This window comes from Pyxicephalus adspersus, chromosome 7 (assembly GCF_032062135.1).
Source record: "Pyxicephalus adspersus chromosome 7, UCB_Pads_2.0, whole genome shotgun sequence".
Lineage (NCBI taxonomy): Eukaryota > Metazoa > Chordata > Amphibia > Anura > Pyxicephalidae > Pyxicephalus > Pyxicephalus adspersus.
In genome coordinates, this window is record NC_092864.1 from 70,692,170 (window position 1) to 70,700,072 (window position 7,903).

The following is a 7,903-nucleotide window of genomic DNA, read 5'->3' on the forward strand; positions in this document are numbered from 1 at the left end:
GTCATGTTGCCCAAGCGACTACACCAGGATAGGACTTGGTACTCACAAGTATAAGTGTTGTACCTTTAAAGACTTTATTCCAAACAACATGGGGTACTTAGTCCTGCTCCCTTCGGCTTTACTGCTTACTCTCAATCAGACTGACACACTCATTTACTGACAGCCCCCAGACATACCCGTCAGGCCAGTCTGAAATCCTAGTCTGTACTACAGTGGGATAGGAAGGTCCACCAAGATCCTATCCTCCTACACAGAGTCTGAGCCCTCTAATAGTTCAACAAAATGGCAATTGCAGGTTGCTAAACGAAAACTACCTGGACTCCTTCTGCAATAAGTGACATTTTTCAGCAGAACCATGAGCTAAAGCAGGGAGGAATGTGTCTAACATCTAGGACCTACCCCTGGCATCCTGTACAATATATAAATATATATATATATATATATATATATATATAATGTATTTCACTCATCTCATTACTTATACTTTGTATTTGACAAACATACAGCTCTATCTGTAGCATTTTAAAATAAATAGTCCAGATATTAGAAGAAAATTATATCCACAAGGGAAGTGTGGGGATGGGAAGGGAAGGGAAGGCATGAATAAGAAAATTACATCATTGTTGAACAGCTTTGGAATTTTATATCTGCAAAAAAATCTCTATACTCTTGTCTACAAATTTTACAACAACATAAATCTTCAATATGGTAATATGGAATTTGGTTACATTCACTATGTTGATTGCAAGGGCTTATAAATGCAACAAGCTGTAATGAAATGGTTAGCTTCAATTACCTTTATCCAGCGTTCTGAACTTGTACTGTTGGAGGATCAATATGTGCCATTGTTAATTGTCACCAGAAATAGACATGGTTGTCTACAGCATTTACAAATGTTTTAATTTTATTGATGGCAGTGACAGTGATGAGACATTTCAGCTACAATGAGACCATCATGTCCTCTGCCATCTTGGAAGGTATTGTAATCTGCAGGCTTGTTTGCTTCTAAAATAACAAGCACACCATGGATAGCAAACATTGAAATAAATATAGCTTCATTATTTCAGCATAATGGAACAAATTATCTAGCTTTCTGTGGTGGAAATTAAAGTAAGGCATTTAATGCTATGCACCTTGAATTTGTCAGCATATGCCGAGCAAATGGCTACTTTCAAAGTGCGGTTTCCCCTTGATATAATGCCCATTCAACAGCATCACTTTACAAAAGCTCATTTTCTGTCTGGTTATATTTAACCAATAAAACTATAAAAACAAAAATATCTATGTGTGGCGTGGGGAGATTTTTGTCGGAAATAGTTTGGCCCTAGATAGCAATCAATTTCAGTCTTATTATCACCCCACTAGCAACCAGGCGACTACCAATTGTGATTGCTACCTATCTATAATGAAACCCTTATACAGAATTACATGGGAGCGGCATAAGACAGTAAGCTTATCAAAGTGGGGCCCTTTGATGGATAGTTAGTGACATGACTATAGACTTTGTGATGCATAATATGTTGGTGCCATATAAATTCAAGGTAATATTATTATAAAATTGATGGGTGGTTGCCAGGGCACATATAGGAAGATGCCCAAGTAAAAAAAACTTTTTTTTCCATTATAAAAGGTAAAGTGTATTATTTTAAATGTTTGAGCATGCTTGCTGCAGCATTACTCCGAACCCACCCCCCTTCTAATCTGCTCATATTCTAAGGTTGCAAGGTCTGTTTTTCAGAGGTTAGCCCTCCTTACTTTTCAGTGCTAGGTTCCAGGTTGGAACTTTGACCAGAACTCTATCTGCATGGCGTTTGCAGGTTCTCCCCATGTTTGCGTGGGTTTCCTCCGGGTACTCCAGTTTCCACCCATGTTCCAAAAACATGCAGTTAGGCTATTTGTCTTCCCCGTAAAAGTGACTTTAGACCTTTTTGGACATATGACTATGGTAGGGACTTTAGATTGTGAGCCCCTTTGAGGGACAGGTAGTAACATGACTATAAACTTTGTAAAGTGCTGCATATTGTGTCGGTGCTATATAAATACTGCATAATAATAATAAGCACACCAGCAGCAGGTCAGCCCAGCCTAACACTGTGACTGGGAGCAGAAAGGCTATAAAGTCCTAGTAGCCAATGACAGCGCAGGATTGAGACCAGGAACGATTCTGCTCATTGGTTGCAGCATAACTCCAATTCTTTTTAGGGAAGGCACAATACTAGAAATAAACACACCACCGGTAGTAGCAGACAGAAAGAGGTCCTGTTATGCATTTTTTCACATGTTTCATAAGTGGCAGATTCCTTCCACCCAAGTATGAGGCTCATTCATCATCTCGGTCACATTAGTAGGAAGAAGACAGTGAAAATGTTATATTACCCTGGAGCAAGGGTACCTCAGTTTCCTCTGCAACACTTATAACCACTTTTGCTAGGGGGATTAAAAAACAAATAGAGTGTGTGAATAACATAAAATAAGAGATGATGTGGTAGGGGAACTTCGAGATGATGAAAAACATTTATTAAATAAGGATGGACTAAGAAGTGGAAAGGAGAAAAGCGTTCATAGTTGCAGTAGTCTGCTGTCTTGGTTCTGCAACTGTTTCTGCTGATGGCAGATGTGGTGGTGGTGCTAATGGTAGTAGTGCTGGTGGTAGTAGTGGTGGTAATGTATTACAGTGTAAATTATACTATTAAAAAAAAACAGGTCGCAGAAAACAGCAAGTAGACAAAAAGCACTTGGTGGAAATGTACTGCCTGGTATTAATTGTGTATTATTCTGTGTGTTCCTCTGTTTTACCTTTACTTTTTTTTTTTTTTGGCAAGTTAGTATAACCTTAGCTAGAAACTCCTTGTCTTATCGCTTTAGTTTCAGTTTCAAGCATTTCGTAGACAATAAGCTAACCAGTGTCCTAAAATCCAAATAACTGTGCTTCTAGGTAAAAAATGCTTAGATTCATCTTCTGTGTCATTTTGGAGAGTTCACTAGCTGTTGAGGATGCTAGAGTCAGCATGTCATCATATAATCTGCATAGACTGGGTCTAGGAAGTATAATAATGTATTAAGTGGCATTTTGAAACAGCAAAGTAAATATTTTAGCACGCTCTGAATCGGGCTCAGGCAACAATTATGATATTGTTCTGGACAAGGCATGGGAACATGAGGACAATGGTGGGAATAAGGAGCTGAGTGGCAACAGGCAGGTCTTCTCAAAAAGATTGCAGTTCCCTGCCTACGAAAGCTTCAGATATCTCAGATTGTTATACTCAAGTGCATTCAAGTCATGGGGTTTGGATAATTTGGTGTCTTCTGTATAGTCATTTTTTTATAATTGCCACATATCTAAAATGGGGTGACTAGGTGGACAATATTACACATCTTACCTCATCCAGCACATAAAAAGCATCACCAGTTTAGCTGATCCTTCAACCTAATCTTAGTTCCTAGGTGAACCTCAAACATCAGGGCTTACTTATGCCCCATGACAACAAGGATTAAGAAATTGAGGCTTCAGTTTCTTATTATTTCATAGTGACAATATTCTATAGTAGAACTAGTCAGCAGTGGGTCCCAACAATAACTCCAAACATTCACTCTTTAAAAGTCACATACATTGCTACCAGTAAGCCTATTGTTTTGTTGACCCAATTTTTAGAGACATAAGGTAACTTCTAGAAAATTTTATTAAATCATGGTTTTATTTTTGCTTTAAAAATACTTTAAATTATACCGTTTTCCTTTCTCAATAACATAGGTTAACAATTTAATCTTTTGCATGGCAGCAATGTAAGTGATGTCAATATAGTGCATTCAATCTATGATCAGCTCTTTGTAAAATCAATAGTAATTAAAACTAAGAGTAAAGGTCTTTAATCACACAGTGTTGTTGTGATATACATACTAAACCATTTAAAATCTGAAAAACCTTAAGGACTAGTGATTGTGATCTTCAAAACTGAAAGCAAGTTAAGTGGAAGAAAATGATTTGCATGTGAGTTCAGGAAAAATAAAAATCTGCAGCAATAAATTACTTAATGTATATAGGAATCCCACTCACAATTTATCTGGTGTAGAAAAAGGCTCAGGGTGGATTTTCCATACCAAAAGCGGTAAACATGAGCCACACTTGGGGTGGAATTGCCAGGGAGTTCAATACTCCTACCTGGTTCCAACATTCCAGCGGAATCCTCCAGCAATGCCCGCGGCGCTCTCCAGTGATCTGCGTAACATGGGGATGCCCAACCAGCATCTGCGTCCCGGTCATGTGAATGTTGGGGACGCGAGGTCAGGGGAAGCAGATGCCAGCTCAAGGGCGGAATCGTTAGTCAGGTAGGCAGGATTGGGTGGAAATAATGATGTACCACTTTTACATTTAAAAATCCTCATTAATCATACTTCCAGGGAGGTTGAAGATAACACATTTTCCTAAAAACAGCTTTCAGTAAAATTCCAATGCTTTTCATAAATGGTAAGCTGCCTTGTCATGACCAAAAGTATTGCTGGAAAGCTAAAAGCTGATCTGCCTGGAGTTTGAACTCCTATTAGGGACACTGATGGACAATTTTTAGCAGAGATGCCAGGCTAGCACCTATACACCAAACCAAAAACTTGCATATATACATAGCTTTAATGCAAGAGAACATTATTTAACAGATAACACTAAAAAGTATTTACATAATCCAATATTTACATTCATGATGAACATTTTGATACCTGTGTGTGTACGTATTATACATTACAGTAAATATATAGGATTCCAAAAACACATCATAAATTATACAAATACATTTTGGATGACCCATATAGACTTAGCAAGTACTGTAATATAAAGAAAACATGCAATAGTAGAGTATCACAATTTATAAGATTATAAAAACAACTTAACACTGATCTGAATATTCAGACTTAGGTTGTTGACTGTAAAGTTCCAAGCCGACAAGTCTCCTGTTGCAAAAGTTGTTTCCCAGAATATCCCTGAATCTAAGACCTAAATGCTAAGATCTAAGACCTGAATGCTGTAAATTGACAAAATAATATTTTGAATACATGTTCCTATATTTGACATCAAAATGTGAGGAAGTAATGAACTCCTGTTGTGGTGAGCTGAAAATTCTTGTCCGTTAGACAGGCAATTAATGGGTTCTTCCCTATTACTTTACTTTATATGTACAATGACTTACTACACCTAAAAAATGATATATTATTATGTTATGAAGTGATTAATTTATAATTTTGAGATGAGTAAGTAGATGAGAAGTAATTAAAATTTATATAATTCGCAATGAGCTTGGCAATATGTAGGGATGATCTTAACTTTGTCTAACTCATTGAACTTGTAGAAAATAATTATTCTTGTCTATTTTTTATTTTGTTTTTTGATGTGATCCTTATTATGGTAGCTTCTAGATTAGAAGCATTTCCTTAGTTTTTGAGCCTAGAACCTAAAAACCCTTCATATTTGACTAATTAAAATGTTAAGATTCATACTAAAAGGAGTACAGGTCTGGGATTTATTTTTCAATTTCAGAACTTTGGTTGTAATATGTATGTTTCTCACTCATTAAATTTTGCAGCAGTTGTTGCTTCACCTTCATTTAATATTTACATTCTTTAAGAGCCCAAAAATCCTTATGATGAAAGTAAGCATAAAGGACAATTGATGATGCCAACCAATTTTTGGGTGGTGAATCCAGAAATGACCCCAGTTTTTTGCTTTCACATCCAGTTTTTAAGATACAGGTATCCATTTTCGTCAAAAACATACAAATTTTAAATACAATGAAAAAATAATGAAATAACTTGAATGTACGTTTTTTTAAATTTCTTTTGTTCATACAAAGGATTTTTTGTTGCTCTATGACATTTTTTTTACAGTAAAACATTTGAAAATTAATTGGGTAAGCAGGTAAGGTAAAAATGTATGTGTATAGCTTTTCCTGGAGTGTTCAGTGTTAGGACAATCCCGTCGGATGCTCCAACAATAGTCGGCCATCATATGTACAGCCCATCTACCCTGATACCGTGCATCCATGACATTCAAATCTTGGTGGAACCGTTCACCTTGCTCATCACTGACTACACCAAGGTTTTCCGGGAAGTTAGAAAGATGGCTATGAAAAAAATGCACCTTGAAGCTCATATTGCAATCAAGCATTTTGTAGCTCTCCAAGAGTTTCTGGACAATTTCTGTGTAATTATTTGCTCGTGTGTTTCCAAGAAAGTCCTTGACAATGGCTTTGAATGATAACCAAGCATTTCTATCTACTTCTGATGAGCTGCCGAATCTGTGGACCATCAAACACACTGGCCTTTATTTTGACAGGCTAGGAAATGCCAAAATTAGGTACTTGAAACAGTCTCCTCCAGTTGGCAAAGCTTTACCAAACTGCTTCATCAGACCCAGTTTCATGTGCAGAGGTGGGAATATAATATTGTTTCTATCAACAAGTGTCTCATGCAGAATGTTTGGATCACTTGGTTTTAGGGCAGATCTTGAAGGCCAGTTCTTTCCACCCAATGCCTCTCACAAGCTCTGCTGTCCCACATGCACAGATAACAGGGATACTTGGTGTATCCGCGTTGCTGACCAAGAAGGAAGCATACCATTTTAAGGTCAACACAGATAACCCAATTGTGTTGGTGATATTGCAACAACTCAATGACACTCTTTATGTGTTCATATTCCCCACAAAGAGAAAGTGAATGGCCAATTGGGACTGACCCAAATATATTGCCATTGTGAAGGAGGACACACTTTAAGCTCCACTTTGAGCTATCGAATAGTCACCATTCAGTTGAGTTAATGATTGGAATTCCCAATTCCTCCATTTATCCAGGTATGTTATGACAATACACAAAGCCACTGTCAGTTCTAAACTAAAGTACTGCAGAAATGCAATCTCTCTGGTTCGAAAATATGATACTTTTGTTCCTTTTTCAATGTTTTTCTTACGCATACTTGATGCTAGGAGTTCTGAAGCCTTCTTCGATAGTCCCAAATCACGTGCCAAATCACTCAACTCATGCTGATCAAATCCCTTACAAACAGAGTCCTCTTCAATTTCAAACTCTTCATCATTGTTGTCACCTAGTTCATCACCATAATCATGTTCTTCAAGAGAGGGTAGTGTAACGAAAACCTGCACTGGGATTTCATCTGAATGAGCCACTGGGCGTATAGCCGATGTAACATAGAGTATCCTAGTCTACCATTTATTTTTCTTGTTATATCCTGAAGTTTTTACTATACAAAAGTAACAGTCACTGAAATGATCTCCTGGCTCTCGCCAAACCATAGGTATACCAAATCGCATCTTATCACGTGTTCCATTTGTCCACATCTGTAAACCCCCGACACACTTTTTGCACACCTTATGAGGGGCCCAAGACTTATCTTGATCACCAAGTTTAACTTTGAAATATGCCAAATAGGCTTGCTCTACAAATGTACTGATGTTGGCCCTTTGACTGGGAATGGTGAAACTACAACAGATATAACAAAATGAATCAGGGTTGTTTATGCACTTACGACGAGAAACAGCAGAGCCAGACATGATCTGAAAGAAAGGAAATATGTGTGTAAGTAGAAAAATACATTTTGCTTATTCACTATGTAAAGCAGCGCACAACCTCTCACCACACTGTCTTCGTGTAATTGAATAGCCTATACAAATCCATGCTAGGCGGTAGAAAAAAAACCTGACATGATAGAAGAAAACTAACCGCCTTTTCAGAATCAGCATATCTATTTTAGTGTAAATAAGCTTAAAAATTGAGGTCAACAAAAAATTTTTTCAAAGTTGTTCCACAGTGTAATAGTTTGGGAGCAAAAAATTATGAATGTAAACTTGTCTAGTTTTGCTCCAGGGCACAAACTTGGGGCCTTTTTAAAATCTCTAATTCGTTG